Here is a 17,466-nt window from a genome sequence, read left to right on the forward strand (position 1 = left end):
CCTTTATTCCTGAATTTAAATTGTGTGAGATTTCTTCGTTCTCACCTAGAAGCGTGAGTTGGTTTTCTCCATTGGTCATAAGAAAATGTCCTGATGGTGAAAAGGGGCAGTTCTTCATCTCTCTGGTCATTTTACTTGATTGGTCGATGTTGAGGTGGTTTCTGTTTTTGCTGCAGGGACTGCTACTGGAGGTGGTGTTGATAGGTGCACTAGTTATCCTAATTTGGTCTTGAAGCTTTTTGGGAATAAAAAATCTTGTAGATGACATGGTCGCCTTACATGTCTTCTCACTAGAATTGCTGAACTTCCTCCTGTTGCTGGGGTGGTAGTAGTTGATTGTTGGTGTTCACTGATACATGTAAAATTAGATGTCCTTGGTGATACTTTTGAGACTGGATCTATTTTATGTCCTTAGTGGGTCTCCTGTAGGTACTGCTTCTGGTTTCCAGTGCCCAGTTCTTCTTGTTCTATCTTGAATATCTTCGGGTGTGGAACTTGGTTCTGCTGCTTTTTTTGGGTTAGATGCTTTTGCCAGTGTCACAGCCTGGTTCAGTCGATGGTAGTTTTGTTTTGCTGTGTCTTCTTTGAGTGATGAAGGTGTAGTACAGTTCTTTTTTGCGCCTGCTTGTTTATCTTTCATAACTATCGAGTTGGATAAGTCCATTTCTGTTGCTGATTTTTCTTGTGTTTTCGCTGTCATATTTGCTGAAAGGTCTTCACATTGTATGTATGTTAGAGCCGGTATTTGCAAATTGGCACTTACTGCTAGTTGCAATGTCAACATAATTTCTCTTTGCTTTCCATTCGCAAGTGAAGTCCATGCTTTGTATAATCGCTTCTACTGAGGAATGTATTGACATCCACTACCATTACATGCTCATAATTTTTTGCTGTCCTCATTGAGAATTCGTTTGTAGCATAGATTCTGTTGTTCAGTTTTGGTACATCGTATCTGTAGGGAATCGTGCACAAGATAACTTTTGTGGGGATTGTCTTATGAAGAGAATCTGTTAAGGCACATTTGAAATCCTGAAATTTCTTTAGGATGTCGTTTGTTCCACCTAGAATGATGACACTGTCATTTTTTGTATAGATTAGATTAGATTAGATTAGATTAATACTAGTTCCATGGATCATGAATACGATATTTCGTAATGATGTGGAACGAGTCGAATTTTCCAATACATGACATAATTAGGTTAATTTAACAACATACTTAAGTTAATATAACAACTTTATTTTTTTGTGTTTTTTTGTTTTTCTTTATTTTTTATTTTTATTTTTATTTTTTTTATTTTTTTAATATTTTTGTTTTGTTTTTTTTCTTTTTTTTTCTTAATTTATACCTAAAAGTTCCTCTACGGAGTAGAAGGAGTTGTCATTCAGAAATTCTTTTAATTTCTTCTTAAATACTTGTTGGTTATCTGTCAGACTTTTGATACTATTTGGTAAGTGACCAAAGACTTTAGTGCCAGTATAATTCACCCCTTTCTGTGCCAAAGTTAGATTTAATCTTGAATAGTGAAGATCGTCCTTTCTCCTAGTATTGTAGTTATGCACACTGCTATTACTTTTGAATTGGGTTTGGTTGTTAATAACAAATTTCATAAGAGAGTATATATACTGAGAAGCTACTGTGAATATCCCTAGATCCTTAAATAATTGTCTGCAGGATGATCTTGGGTGGACTCCTGCTATTATTCTGATTACACGCTTTTGTGCAATAAATACTTAATTCCTCAGTGATGATTTACCCCAAAATATGATGCCATATGAAAGCAATGAGTGAAAATAGGCGTAGTAAGCTAATTTACTAAGATGTTTATCACCAAAATTTGCAATGACCCTTATTGCATAAGTAGCTGAACTCAAACGTTTCAGCATATCATCAATGTGTTTCTTCCAATTTAATCTCTCATCAATGGACATACCTAAAAATTTGGAATATTCTACCTTAGCTATATGCTTCTGATTAAGGTCTATATTTATTAATGGCGTCATACCATTCACTGTACGGAACTGTATGTACTGTGTCTTATCAAAATTCAGTGAGAGTCCGTTTACAAGGAACCACTTCGTAATTTTCTGAAAGACAGTATTGACAATTTCATCAGTTAATTCTTGTTTCTCAGGTGTGATTACTATACTTGTATCATCAGCAAAGAGAACTAACTTAGCCTCTTCATGAATATAGAATGGCAAGTCATTAATATATAATAAGAACAACAAAGGACCCAAGACTGACCCTTGTGGAACCCCATTCTTGATAGTTCCCCAGTTTGAGGAATGTACTGATCTTCGCATGTTACGAGAACTACTTATTTCAACTTTCTGCACTCTTCCAGTTAGGTACGAATTAAACCATTTGTGTACTGTCCCACTCATGCCACAATACTTGAGCTTGTCTAGCAGAATTTCATGATTTACACAATCAAAAGCCTTTGAGAGATCACAAAAAATCCCAATGGGTGGTGTTCAGTTATTCAGATCATTCAAAATTTGACTGGTGAAAGCATATATGGCATTTTCTGTTGAAAAACCTTTCTGGAAACCAAACTGACATTTTGTTAGTACTTCATTTTTACAGATATGTGAAGCTACTCTTGAATACATTACTTTCTCAAAAATTTTGGATAAAGCTGTTAGAAGGGAGATTGGACGGTAATTGTTGACATCAGACCTATCCCCCTTTTTATGCAAAGGTATAACAATAGCATATTTCGGTCTATCAGGGAAAATGCCCTGTTCCAGAGAGCTATTACACAGGTGGCTGAGAATCTTACTTATCTGTTGAGAACAAGCTTTTAGTATTTTGCTGGAAATGCCATCAATTCCATGTGAGTTTTTGCCTTTAAGCAAGTTTATTATTTTCCTAATTTCAGAGGGAGAGGTGGGTGAGATTTCAATTGTATCAAATTGCATAGGTATGGCCTCTTCCATTAACAGCCTAGCATCTTCTAATGAACACCTGGATCCTACTATATCCACAACATTTAAAAAATGATTATTAAAAATATTTTCAACTTCTGACTTTTTGTTCGTAAAGCTTTCATTCAATTTGATGGTAATACTGTCTTCCTCTGCTCTTGGTTGACCTGTTTCTCTTTTAATAATATTCCAAATTGTTTTAATTTTATTATCAGAGTTGCTGATTTCAGACATGATACAAATACTCCTGGATTTTTTAATAACTTTTCTTAATATAACGCAGTAGTTTTTATAATTTTTGATAGTTTCTGGGTCACTACTCTTTCTTTCTGTCAGATACATTTCCCTTTTCCGGTTACAAGATATTTTTATACCCTTAGTAAGCCATGGTTTGTTACAAGGTTTCTTACGAGTATATTTAACTATTTTCTTGGGGAAGCAGTTTTCAAATGCATTTACAAAAATGTCATGAAATAAATTATATTTTAAATTGGCATCAGGTTCACGGTACACCTCATCCCAGTCTAACTGCTGTAGGCTTTCCCTGAAATTTGCAATTGTTAAATCGTTGACTGAACGTACTACTTTGGAGGACTGTTTAGTATTGCTGAATGGAGCTATGTCATATATTGTAACTAGCTGTGCACCATGATCAGAAAGACCATTCTCAACAGGCTGAGCATTTATCTGGTTAAACTTATCTTGGTCTATAAAGAAGTTATCTAACAGTGAGCTGCTATCCTTTACCACCCGAGTAGGAAAATCAATAACGGGTGTCAAATTGAAAGAACCGAGTAATACTTCAAGGTCATTTTTCCTATTACCCTCTGTCAGAGAATCTACAATGAAGTCCCCACAAATAATAATTTGCCTCCCTCTGACTGACAGATAGCACAACAAGGAGTCCAAATTTTTCAGAAATAGATGAAAATTTCCTGATGGGGACCTATATACAGTTACAATTATAAATGTGCCTTTATTTAATTTAAGCTCACAGGCACATGCTTCTATATGTTTCTCTACACAAAACTTTTTTGTTTCTATGCTTTTTGCACAATGATAACTTTTGACATATATGGCAACTCCTCCTTTCTCCATATTTTCTCTCATTACATGTGCAGAGAGCTTATATCCACTTACATTTACCTTATCCATATCAGTAACAATGTGATGCTCAGACAGGCATAGTATATCTATTTCATTCTCAGCTTCTAAATCTTCTAAACAAACCAGAAGCTCATCTACTTTATTCTTTAAACTCCCAATATTTTGATGAAATATACTTACCTTATTTTTAATTATAGTTTTATGAGAACCTTTCCTTATTCTAACATTTGCAGTACTCTCCTGTCTGAGTTTCTCATTGTGCTTAGGCATAGTTCCTATACCAGTGGTCACATGGTGTTCAGAGAGGCAGATTATGTCAACTGGGTTGGGTGACTTTAATTCATCAATGCAATTACCTAGGACTGAGATACAACTTGGTGGAGATAAAATTTCTGGTGATTGGTGAAAATTTATAATTGGTAGCTGTGATTGGTGATCCAATGTGCTAGAATTGTGCTGTTTAATTTCTTTCCTAAACTGAAGATTTGTTTCAATCCTGACCTCTCGTAGAACTTGACATCTTTCTGTCTTACCTATCATAAAAAAGGTGCTGCTCCAACACCTGTAACCACTGGTATTTTACCATTCATGGCAGTGCCTCCCCCCCTTAAATTTCCTGCTATTACCCCAGCCAGTTTCCCCTTCCCTTTTACTGTTGAGATGTAGGCCGTGCCTGGTATAGTCCCACCTACTGAGATAATCAACAGGAACCACACCAATATGAGCCCCCGCACCCGACCCAAGCAGCCGTTCCAACTCCAAATTAACTCTCCCAACAGAAGAGTTCAAATGAGGCCGGTCATGGCGTCTCAGGACAGATACAAATTCAACATTGGTGTGTCTCGATGCCGACGCAATCTTTACCAGGTCACACTCTATACTGTACCCAGGATCTCTGTCGATGCTGTTCCCTGGCCCTCCCACAATAACCACGGTGTCTTCCCTGGTAAATCCTTTACAGAGTGAACCTAAATCCTCTGTCACCTGATCCAGACTAGCACTTGGTTTGAAAAAATTTGTGACCTGGTATTCTGGTCCTAATTCCTCCTGCAGAAGTTGGCCTACACCTCTGGCATGAGAACTGCCTAACAACAAAACTTTCTTCCTTTTCGATGACTTTCCTACATTCTTTTTCAATTTCCTACTGAAAGTTTATTGTGTCCTGTCTACACCTACCTCTGCTTGAGGCTCATCAGTTTCTAACTGAAGCAACGGGTCAAACTTATTTTTGACATTCGCCACAAAACTGTCAGACTTAGTTCTAGGCCTGTTCCTTCTGCTACCTGTTGCCACTTCCCACCTCTCTTTGCCCTTCTCCCTCCTTAACCTGTCCAGATCTTCCCTAGCCTGATCTAGCTCAGCCTGAAGGGCAGCAATTTTCCCCTCCTGTTCCACTATCTTACTATCTCTGCTGCAAATCCTACATAACCACTGATGAGCCTGATCCACTTTCCCAACACCCACGCCACTGCAGTCCCCCCAGTGAAAAAAACTACTGCATCCATCACACCAAACCCCGGAACTAACAATTCTACGGCAAGTCAGGCACTTCTCACTCATGGCAAAAATAATACTTTAGCTAGAATAAATCAATTAAATTACCGAAAATCAAAAAAGACGTTACAAGAATTAAGCCTATTCGCAAATGTATATAAGCAAGTTTCTGATTTAAAATTCCGCTGTTTTTCTGCATTAAAACAATGAAGGTATACGCTATTTATTATATACTTCACTCGATGGAATGAAAAAAAGGACAATTAAACGAGATACTTTAACTTTGATTCTCCAAGAACGTTACGAGAATTAGGCCTATAAACAAATGTATATAAGAAAGTTTCTGTAATAAGTTTACGCTGTTTTTCTGAAATCTGTATTAAAACAATGAAGTTATACGCTATTTACGGTAGTTTACTTCCCGTCTATGTTACAAACCACGTCCTTTAACTGTGCGTTTGGTTTTATTACAGAAGAGATGTAGTGTTTTTGATTTTGAGAACTGTTCATAATTTTTGCACAGTGACGACCATGACTGTCAGAAAGAATGAATACGTTCCGTCTCTTGTTATCACTGTGTATCATCTTTTGGGGCACTGGTCGATTGCTTTTTTTACAGTTTTCATTTGTATTAACGCTGTTGGTTTTGTCAGGGGACTTCATAACACAAACACTTTAGTCCTTCGCTGTAGTATTTTTGCTTCTGGTCGATTCATGCTGCTTTTCTTTCTCACTATTTAGAGTTTTTGTCATTTTGTTTTGATTGGTGCACTCGATTTCAGATAAACTAACAGTTCGTTATTTTCATTTCGAAGTTTCGTTAAATCATTCTTCAAAGTGTTAATCGCTGTTTGCATGCTTATGATACACTCTTTTAAATGTTCAATATCTGTTACACATTTGTTAAATGGAATATTTTCACTTTCAATGGCTGTATTTCCGCGTGGTAGAACATTGCGCACATCACACTCGTGAGCCATTTTATTTGACTTCATATACGTACCAGTAGTTCACTATTTCTAGACCGAATTTCTGGACACTTGAGTTATAATATCACGCACAATGCATTTACGACTGCAGTATTCACAGATTTTTACGTATGTCGTACATTTTTCGTTCAATTTACGTTTATATTTGTCGAGCTAACTCACTTGCAGTTTACACTTTCCTCCATCATGTTTGCAGATTGTGCGAGTGCTACTTTTTGGTTTTCATGGAGGGAGGTTTTTTGTCGTTTTAATATTTTCTGGTTACAATGCAGGGCCAAGGGGTATTACTGTGTCTTTGCCGAAGGGTTTGTGTGATTGACTCGTGGTTTATTTTCTTTATTATTCGAAAATTTTGCGTTTGATTGAGGGCGGGTGGTAGGGAAGAACTGATTTGGGTAGTACCTTATTCGTGCCTGGCAATTTGTGTTTCTTATTATTTTTTTCATTAGTTATTCTGGATTTTGCTTCTTTCGTTACAGTTTGACCTTCTAACTTTATTATTTCTTCTTATGTCCTTGTTTCGTTATTGTCAGCCTCGTTCTTTGACTCCTTTGAAGTTCATATCCGTTAAGTTTCTTTTTATGTAGCTACTTTTATGTTTTCCTTTTCCATGTTTCTACTACACCTCTCTTATTTTTACTGTCACTCCTGGTGTATCGATTTTACTCAGTGTTATTTGGGGCTACTGTAGCTGGTGTAACTTTCGTGTAGTATAGTTATCGATTGCAATATTTGGTCATTTTTTCGTTTTATTTCTTTGTGTTGCAATAATGTGTCAAGATTTTCATTTTTTGAAAGTCTAGTCGTATTCTGTAGTTCACTAACAAGATCATTTTTAAGCAAGTTTCTGATATAAGATTTTTGCGCAACAAACAGTAATATTGCAATCGGTAACTAGAAATGACCTCCTACATAGGTTGCTTCTAGTTACCGATTCCAATTATTCGACGGTACATTATCTAGATCGTTTTTACAGTACGTGTGGAAAATGTAATATAATATATGCAATCGTAATTGCTCTCGTGTTCTTATTTATTTCAGTCATCTTCAACTCGTTTAAATGAAATTCGTCAGTAAATAATTGTCGCGTTAAATGTATTATTTTATGGCATGCAACATGCGTTTGTTAACGAGTATGATCTGTTCCATTTATAGATTGTCTATTGCAGCATCTTTGCCTTACGTTGACGTCTTGGTCAAAGCCGACAGTTGGCATCGGACACTAGAATTTATCCCCTTTAGGCAGTGCCTTTGTCAAAAAATCAGCTTGCTGCTTATCGGTATTTACAGGTTTCACACTGAATTTTCCTGTTTTAATTAAATCACGAATATAGTGGTGCCCAACATCAATGTGTTTTGTTCGAGTCTGATGCACACCATTGTGACTCAGTGCAATGGCACCTCTATTATCACAGCTTACACTTACTGGTTTTTCACTATGCGTAACTCACTCATTGATAGCCGCTGATGGAGGTCTGATGCATAATTAGCATCACAGAAACCTTCAATTGCAGTTGTTCCATTTTTTCGGAAAGTTAGTCCTACACTGACTGTGCCTTTAATGTATCGCATAATTCATTTGACCTCTTCCCATTGGATTTTCCGAAAATTAGAATTGATTATGCTTAGAACCCCCACAGCGTATGCACTGTCTGGTCTTGTGCTTTGAACTAAATACAGTAGTGATCCTACGGCTTGCTGATAAGGAATGCGATGTAACACAAGGTTTTCCTCATATGTCAATTTATTTTCACATTTTTGCAGCTTTGAACCAGGTTTAAATGGATATGCAACCGGATTACAATGTTCCATACCAAATTTCTTGAGTATGTTTGCTGCATATTTGCTCTGTTTAATACTAATCGTCGTTTGTTTCCTGTTTCGTTTTATTCTCATGCCAAGACACCAAATAAGTACACCAACATCTCTCAGCTTAAACTGGTTTATTAATCCTTTCTTCAATTCTTTCTTCCACCTATTATTTCTATTAGAGGAAATGATCAAGTCGTCTACATGAACAGCTATAATGAGTATATTTTGCTACTGAATTCTGAAGTAAATGCAAGAATCATATTCTGGCTTCTTTAGGTTCATTTTATGTAATGTCACATCTAATTTCATATTCCAAACGCGTGACGCCTGTTTTAGACCACAAATTGCCTTCTTCAGCTTGCAAACCTTCACCTCCTCCCCCTTCTTCACGTAGCCTTCAGGTTGATGAATGTAAACTTCTTCATCGAGATCACCATATAGGAATGCAGTTTGAACATCCATACATTCAAGGTCAAGATCAAATTCAGCTGATAAAGCTAACAGGGTTTGAAGTGAAGAATGACGAACAACAGGCGAGCACGTTTCATCAGAGTCTATTCCTGGTATTTGGGAATAACCTTTCGCTACAAAACGAGCCTTATAACGTTCAATTTCACCATTTGACTTTTTTTCACCTTGAAAACCCATTTCGAATTAATTACCTTCTTGCCAGGTTGTAAAGCAGTCAAAATCCATGTTTCATTTTCAAGTAAAGATTTATATTCAGTATCTATGGCTTCCTTCTATTTTTCACAGTCATCACAGTTCATTGCTTCTTCATACGAATTTGGTTCAGAAATACAAGCAAGGCAAGCAAAATCATCATTAAAATATTTAATAATTAGTTTTCTTTCACATTATGATTTTCTAATTTCTGGTTGCATTGCTGGCTGCGCAACGTCTGTGTGACTATGTACATTGCTATTTACTGTTTTCTTAGTGTCACTTTCTGCTAACTTCTGTCAACTTCAGTAGGTTGTGTCAGTTCAGTTGTCTCTTCAATGATGTTAGGTGCTGGCGCTAAATGACGACTGTCTATACGATTATCGTCAATTGGGCTACTGTTTGGAATACTGTTTCTCCAAGTGCACTTTGAGTTTTCGATGACTTGCACATCACGGGCTTTCAAAATTGTCTTTGGTGAATTTGGATCAATCAGACGATATGCTTTAGAATCTTCGCAATATCCAACGAAGATAAGTTCCTTAGATTTGTCTTCTAATTTCGTCCTTTTCTCTTTTGGTATATGTACTGCACTGAAAAGGTGTTTGAATGTTGTGCAGGTGTGGTTAAATTTAGTGGAGCTAAACTTCTTACTGTTGTTATTTATAGATCCCCAGACTCCGATTTCACAACATTTTTGCTAAAGCTAGAGGAGGTTCTTGGTTCACTTTATTGGAAATACAAAAAGTTAGTTATATGTGGTCACTTCAATATTAATTGTATAAGTGATTGTGCAAGGAAAAGGATGCTGGTAGACCTCCTTAATTCATATAATCTTATGCAAACCGTATTCTTTCCAACGAGAGTGCAGGGGAACAGTAGAACAACAATAGACAATATTTTTGTTCATTCGTCATTATTAGAAGGGCATTCTGTTAGCAAAAAGGTGAATGGCCTTTCAGATCATGATGCACAAATTTTAAGTCTAAAAGATTTTTGTGCTTCAACACATGTTAAATATAGTTACCAACTTTTTAGGAAAGCTGATCCAGTTGCTGTACAGACTTTTGTAAACCTTATCAAGGAACAAGATTGGCAAGATGTTTATAGTGCTGATACAGTAGACGATAAATATAATGCTTTCCTCAAGACTTTTCTCGTGCTCTTTGAAAGTTGCTTTCCGTTAGAACGTTTAAAACAGGGTACTAGCACAAACAGGCAGCCTGGGTGGCTGACTAAAGGGATAAGAATATCTTGTAGAACAAAGTGGCAATTATATCAAAACGTTAGAAACAGTCAAAATCTAAATGCAGCAGCCCATTACAAACAGTATTGTAAGGTGCTTAAAAAAGTTATTAGGAAGGCAAAAAGTATGTGGTATGCAGATAGAATAGCTAAGTCTCAGGATAAAATTAAAACCATATGGTCACTCGTAAAGGAAGTGGCTGGTCTGCAGAGACAGGTCGAGGATATAGAATCAGTGCGTAGTGGGGATGTCCGTGTTGCTGATAAGTCGCATATATGTACAGTACTTAATAATCACTTTCTGAATATAGCAGGTGAACTAAATAGAAACCTAGTCCCAACAGGAAATCATATAGCGCTCTTAGAAAAAAGTGTTCCGAGACTGTTACCTGAAATGCTCCTCCATGATACTGACAAGAGGGAGATTGAGTTAATAATTAAATCACTAAAGACCAAGAACTCTCATGGATATGACGGGGTATCTAGCAGAATACTGAAGTATTGTTCCACGTATATTAGCTCAGTACTTAGCCATATCTGTAACTTTTCCTTTAGCAGTGGTCGGTTTCCTGACCGATTAAAGTACTCGGTAGTGAAGCCACTTTATAAAAAGGGAGACAGGGATAATGTTGACAATTATAGACCTATTTCTATGCCATCGTGTTTGCTAAGGTTATTGAGAGGCTTGTATATACAAGGTTACTGCAGCATTTAAATTCACATAATTTGCTGTCAAATGTACAGTTTGGTTTTAGAAATGGCTTAACAACTGAAAATGCTATATTCTCTTTTCTCTGTGAGGTTTTGGACGGATTAAATAAAAGGTTGAGAACGTTAGGTGTTTTCTTTGATTTAACAAAGGCTTTTGACTGTGTTGACCACAAAATATTACTGCAGAAGTTGGACCATTATGGAGTAAGGGGAGTAGCTTACAATTGGTTCGCCTCCTACTTTAAGAACAGAAAGCAGAAGGTAATCCTCCGCAATATTGAGAGTGGTAATGATGTTCAGTCCCAATGGGGCACTGTTAAATGGGGCGTTCCCCAAGGGTCGGTGCTGGGGCCACTGCTGTTCCTTATTTATGTAAATGATATGCCTTCTAGTATTACAGGTGATTCAAAAATATTTCTGTTTGCTGATGACACCACCTTGGTAGTGAAGGGTCTTGTGTGTAATATTGAAACATTATCAAATAATGTAGTTCATGAAGTAAGTTCATGGCTTGTGGAAAATAATTTGATGCTAAATCACAGTAAGACTCAGTTTTTACAGTTTCTAACCCACAATTCAACAAGAACTGACATTTTAATCAGACAGAATGGGCATGTTATAAGCGAGACGGAACAGTTCAAGTTCCTAGGCGTACGGATAGATAGTAAGCTGTTGTGGAAAGCCCATGTTCAGGATCTTGTTCGGAAACTAAATGCCGCTTTATTTACCATTAGAACAGTATCTGAAATAAGTGACATTTCAACACGAAAAGTAGTATACTTCGCATATTTTCATACGCTTATGTCATATGGTATTATTTTTTGGGGTAATTCTTCTGATTCAAAAAGGGTATTTTTGGCTCAAAAACGGGCTGTTCGAGCTATGTATGGTGTAAGTTCGAAAACCTCTTGTCGACCCCTATTCAATAGTCTGGGAATTTTGACATTGCCCTCACAGTATGTATTTTCTTTAATGTCGTTTGTTGTTAGCAATATTAGCTTATTCCCAAGAGTTAGCAGCTTTCACTCAGTTAATACTAGGCAGAAATCAAATCTGCATGTGGAATGCACTTCCTTGACTCTTGTGCAGAAAGGAGTGCAGTGTTCTGCTGCATCCATTTTCAATAAGCTACCACAAGAACTCAAAAATCTTAGCAGTAGCCCAAACACTTTTAAGTCTAAACTGAAGAGTTTCCTCATGGCTCACTCCTTCTATTCTGTCGAGGAGCTCCTGGAAGAGATAAAAAATTAAGCAAATTCCAGTGTTACATTCTTGATTTTCTTTATTTAAACTAACGACTTGTTTCATTTTATCTGTTTCTACAATCGTGTTATAATTTCATGTATTGACTCGTTCCATGACCATGGAGACTTCTCCTAAATGTGGTCCCACGGAACAATAAATAAATAAATAAATAAATAAAAAATACAAATGCTCGACATCCAAAGATTCGTAAATGACTCAGACTTACCTGACGATCACTTCATAATTCCTCAGGAGTGACATTCTTAACAGCTTTTGTTGGAGATCGATTCTTCAAATAAATTGCTGTGTTTACAGCTTCAGCCCAAAATTATCTACTTAGACCTGCATCTATTAACATTGATCTTGCTTTTTCAATGATTGTCCGATTTAAGCGTTCTGCAATACCATTCTGTTCTGGCGTGTAAGAAGCTGTTGTTTCATGTTGAATTCCATTCGTCTTTAAAAATAACTTCATGCGCCGATTCTTCCATTGTCTGTTCGGAGTATTTTGATTTTTCGACCAGTTTCATTTTCTACTCGTGCACTGAATTCGATGAATGTGTCACAGACTTCTGTTGTTGATTTTAGAATATTACCAAAAGATTTTCTTGTCAGATCATCCATAAAAGTGAGAAGGTATTGTGGTCCACCCCACGAAGCTATGCTGATTGGTCCACAAACATCAGAATGTACAATGTCAAGTAGATCTTTTGCTCTTCTATTTGATGTTTTAGGAAAAAGTTGTCGAGACTGTTCACGTTTTATGCAGGGAATACACGGATCTAAATTGACGTTTGTCCAGTTCAGTCCATCACCCATTTTTTCTTTTAATAAATGCATGCTTACTCGATTCATATGTCCCAATCTTCGATGCCACAATTCATAACTGTCAATTTCTACAACATTTGCGTAATGATGCGCTTCATCTAATCGATACATACCATTTATTTGAGTTGCAGTTGCTACTGGTGTTCCAGAAACAATTACATCTCTTTTATTGTATACACCACACTGCACATTGTCAAACAGTAAACACAATCCACGTCTTGTCATCTGACTAACCGACAGTGGGTTGTAAGCAAAGCTTGGAACATACGCAACATCATTAGTAGTTATCTGTTTATACGTGTCGTCACAAGTAACTCGAAAATGAACATCGCCCTCTCCAATAGCCTGAAGATTGCTATTATCTGCTACTGTCGCTCTGTGGGCGATTGGAAAGTGTCGAAAGAGTCTCTTTGATTCGTCATGTGTTGTGAACACCCGGAATCCACACACCAGCCATCACTATGATGCGAAGATTCAGTTAGAGTCATTAACACAGTTTCGTTTTCAGTTCTCAGTGCAATCGCAGAATTTGAAAATTTATTTGGTTTCTTCTTTGTTCTACACTCATTCGCCTTGTGGCAGGCTTCTGACATTTATAACACTTAAAAGGCTTGATATTTCGCACATCACGTTGGATATTCGTCTTCTGGTGTTTACTGTCCTGCTTACTAGCTGCCAACGCCGAATCTGTGATCTCATTTGTGGATGCAAACTGACGTTTCTTCGATTCTTGAATTAATCGCTGACTTACTAAATCACTAGTAATCTTGACACCCGAATTCTCAATTGCCATAATCAATGGTTGGAAATCTGCTGGAAGTCCACTTAGCATAATTGCAGCTACAAAATCATCGTCCATTTCCTTACCAATGCCTCGAATTTGTTGAGCAAGTGACATAATTTTCGACAAATACGCCTCCATACTTTTTTCAGAAGCCAATCGTACATTCATTAAGCATTGTAACAGCCCAATATAACTAGATAAACTCTTATCTTCAAATGCAGATTGTAAATTTTGCAATGTTTCTTTAGCAGTCAATGCTCCACGAACTTTGGATACACAGATGAATTTACATATAACATACTTTAGATAACGCTTTCTGTACATTCTTCTCATCTTCACCAGTGACAGCAATTGTATCCCATAATCCCTCATGTTTCAGGTACATTTCCATCGTGAATTTTCTGACGTTGTAGTTTGTCACACAGGTCAACTTTTCAAAATTAAACAATGATTGTCCACACAAAGCCATCTTGAATACGTTTAGATAGTTAAACAAATAAATCTTGAAAGTTTCTCTGCAAAAAAAAATAAAATAAAATAAACGATAGCAACACGTTGAGCACACGCGAAAATTATGTAACCTTGATTTGTCAGTTTATTTCTTTGGTATGGAAAGTTCACTAATCTCTCCTGGGCCCATAACCTATTAGCTATTGACTCTAATTAGTCCTCTGTGAGACTATAAAGTTGACCTTTTAATCAAATACGCAATACACCATATTGTCAGGAACACGCATTTTAGAGATCATTTATTCAGCGATGTACATAACGAAGATCAAGGAGAAAACAAACTATCATACATAGAACATGTCAAAGAGTAAAATATATATGTTACCAGCACTTAGCATGTTCTGTGATTTCATTTCCAAAAATACTGTGTGCAGAATGTGTGGTGGTGACGTATCTTTGGGTGAGATCAGCATCTTTGAAAAGGGATTGTGTCAAACCCGACATTGAGTTGTACAAAATGTGGTGAAGTTGCTACAACAATGACATCAAAAATGGCAAATAATAATTTATATGAGAACAACATAAGGCTAGTTTATGGTCTCAGATCTATAGGTAAAGGGATGGAGGCAGGCAAACTCTTATGTGCATTACTTGACATTCCAAATCCTCCTGCAAAATTATGACTTACAATAATGTTATTGGTACTGCTGTTGCTGAGTTTGTAACATCTTAAAAAGGAAGCAGCTGAAGAAGCACTCAAGGAAAGTGATGACAGTGAAAGTGGTGATATTTGTGCATGTTTTGATGGCAGCTGGCAGAAACGTGGACACACTTCACTAAATGATGTCATGACAGCTACATCATTTGATACCGGCAAGGTAATTGATGTAGAGATCCTTAGAAAGTTCTGTAAAACTTGTGGCAGTGGAATTGAGAAAGAGCATGAACATAACTGTCAGATGAATTATACTGGTCCAAGTGGTGGGATGGAAGTAGCAGGAGTTCTCAAGATTTTCAATCGTCCAGTGGCAAACAGAGGTGTTAGATACACTCAGAATTTAGAGGACGGTGACAACAAGGCTTATGACCAGGTATGTGCAGAACAACCCTATGGTCCTAATGTCACAATTTCTAAATTAGAGTGCATTGGGCATGTCCAGAAGAGAATGGAGTCCAGGTTGAGAAGATTATTGAAAGAAAAGTAAAGAACAGTATTGGAAGGTGGTAAGAAGATAGATGGTAAAGGTTGGCTGACAAATGTTGAAATAGATAGATTACAGAATTAGTATGGCTTGGCCATAAGAAGAAAGTTTGGGAATTTAGAAGATATGAAAAAAGCTATATGGGCTATCTTTTTCCATATGCTTTCCACGAATGAAAATCTAGTGCATGGTCTTTACCCAAATGATCCTGATCCTTGGTGCAAGTACAGGAGAAGTGCCAGATATGACCACAAACATTCTTTACCCATATTTAGAGACCTTTCTAAAGATATCTTGTTGAAGAAATGGCTTGATTGGAAAACCCAAAATTTAAATGAATGTATGAGTTATGTCATTTGGAACCAGTTACTGAAAAACGTATTTTTCAGCTTACAACCCTCATATTTGATGTTTAAAATGCTATTTTATGCTCCAATGATGATGTAATTACAAAACTTGTAAGTAGGCTGTTTAGGTTTTTATGTTCGTAACACCACATAGTGCTATCTATGAAAACCGCTGAGTTTGCTGTATGCAGTCTGTGGCTGGTTGGACTCATTGTTGGAATATTCGCTAGTGTAGTGTTGGGTAGTTGGATGTGAACAGTGCATAGCATTGAGCAGTTGGAGGTGAGCTGCCAGCAGTGGTTGATGTGGAGAGAGAAATGCCAGAGGTTTGGGAGGTTGCTATAAGCATACGATCTGGACGTGTGTCCGCCAAAAAAAGGGAATTTGTAAAGATGGATGTCATGAATTGATAGATATATATATGATGACTTTTGAACTTTATTAAGGTAAATACATTGTTTGTTCTCTATCAAAAATTTTTCATTTGCTAACTATGCCTATCAGTAGTTAATGCCTTCAGTAGTTAGAATCTTTTATTTAGCTCGCAGTATTGGCGCTCGCTATATTGTAGTAATGTGAGTAACGAAGATTTTTCTGAGGTAATTAATTCATGAAAGGTATGGGTTATTGTTATTTAGGGCCATTCTTTTGTAGGGATTATTGAAAGTCAGATTGCGTTGCACTAAAATTTTGTGTGTCAGTTTAGTGATGATCAGAATAAGTAAAGAGAGAAATTCCTCAGTACGTTCAGTTTTGCTCAGCTGTATGAAACGTAGAAGTTTTCCAGCACTGCCATTATTAATCTTCAAAGGGGACGTTTCAAACTGGATGTTTTGGAATTGTTGGGCATAAAATCTAGTGGAAATACGGCAAAATCCTTATTGCAAACAGATAAAGAGAGAATCTGCAAAGCAGATACTGCTAATTTAAAATGCAAGAAAGAAGCCAGACAGAAAAGAAGAGGGACCAAGAGAAGAAAAGATCAGTATGAATCAGATGATGCTCAGTATGGTGCAGGAAAATATTAGTAGTAAGTAATTCTCATCAATAGCTATACTAGAATTCCAATATTAATCTTTAAATTTATTTTTCTAAAAACTACATTTTTTTACCTTCAGGTACCATTATTTGATAAACTAATGGAGTTGTTGTTGTGGTGGTCTTCAGTCCCGAGACTGGTTTGATGCAGCTCTCCATGCTATTCTATCCTGTGCCAGCTTCTTCATCTCCCAGTACTTACTGCAACCTACATCCTCCTGAATATGCTTAGTGCAGTCATCTCTTGGTCTCCAACTACGATTTTTACCCTCCATGCTGCCCTCCAATAGTAAATTGGTGATCCCTTGATGCCTCAGAACATGTCCTACCAACTGATCCCTTCTTCTAGTCAAGTTGTGCCACAAAATACTCTTCTCCCCAATTCTATTCAGTACCTCATCATTAGTTATGTCACCTACCCATCTAGTCTTCAGCATTCTTCTGTAGCACAATATTTCGAAAGCTTCTATTCTCTTCTTGTCCAAACTATTTATCGTCCATGTTTCACTTCCATACATGGCTACACTCCACGCAAATACTTTGAGAAACGACTTCCTGACACTTAAATCTATACTCAATGTTAACAAATTTCTCTTCTTCAGAAACGCTTTCCTTGCCATTGC

Source organism: Schistocerca serialis, chromosome 6 (genome assembly GCF_023864345.2).
Source record: "Schistocerca serialis cubense isolate TAMUIC-IGC-003099 chromosome 6, iqSchSeri2.2, whole genome shotgun sequence".
NCBI classification, from domain to species: domain Eukaryota; kingdom Metazoa; phylum Arthropoda; class Insecta; order Orthoptera; family Acrididae; genus Schistocerca; species Schistocerca serialis.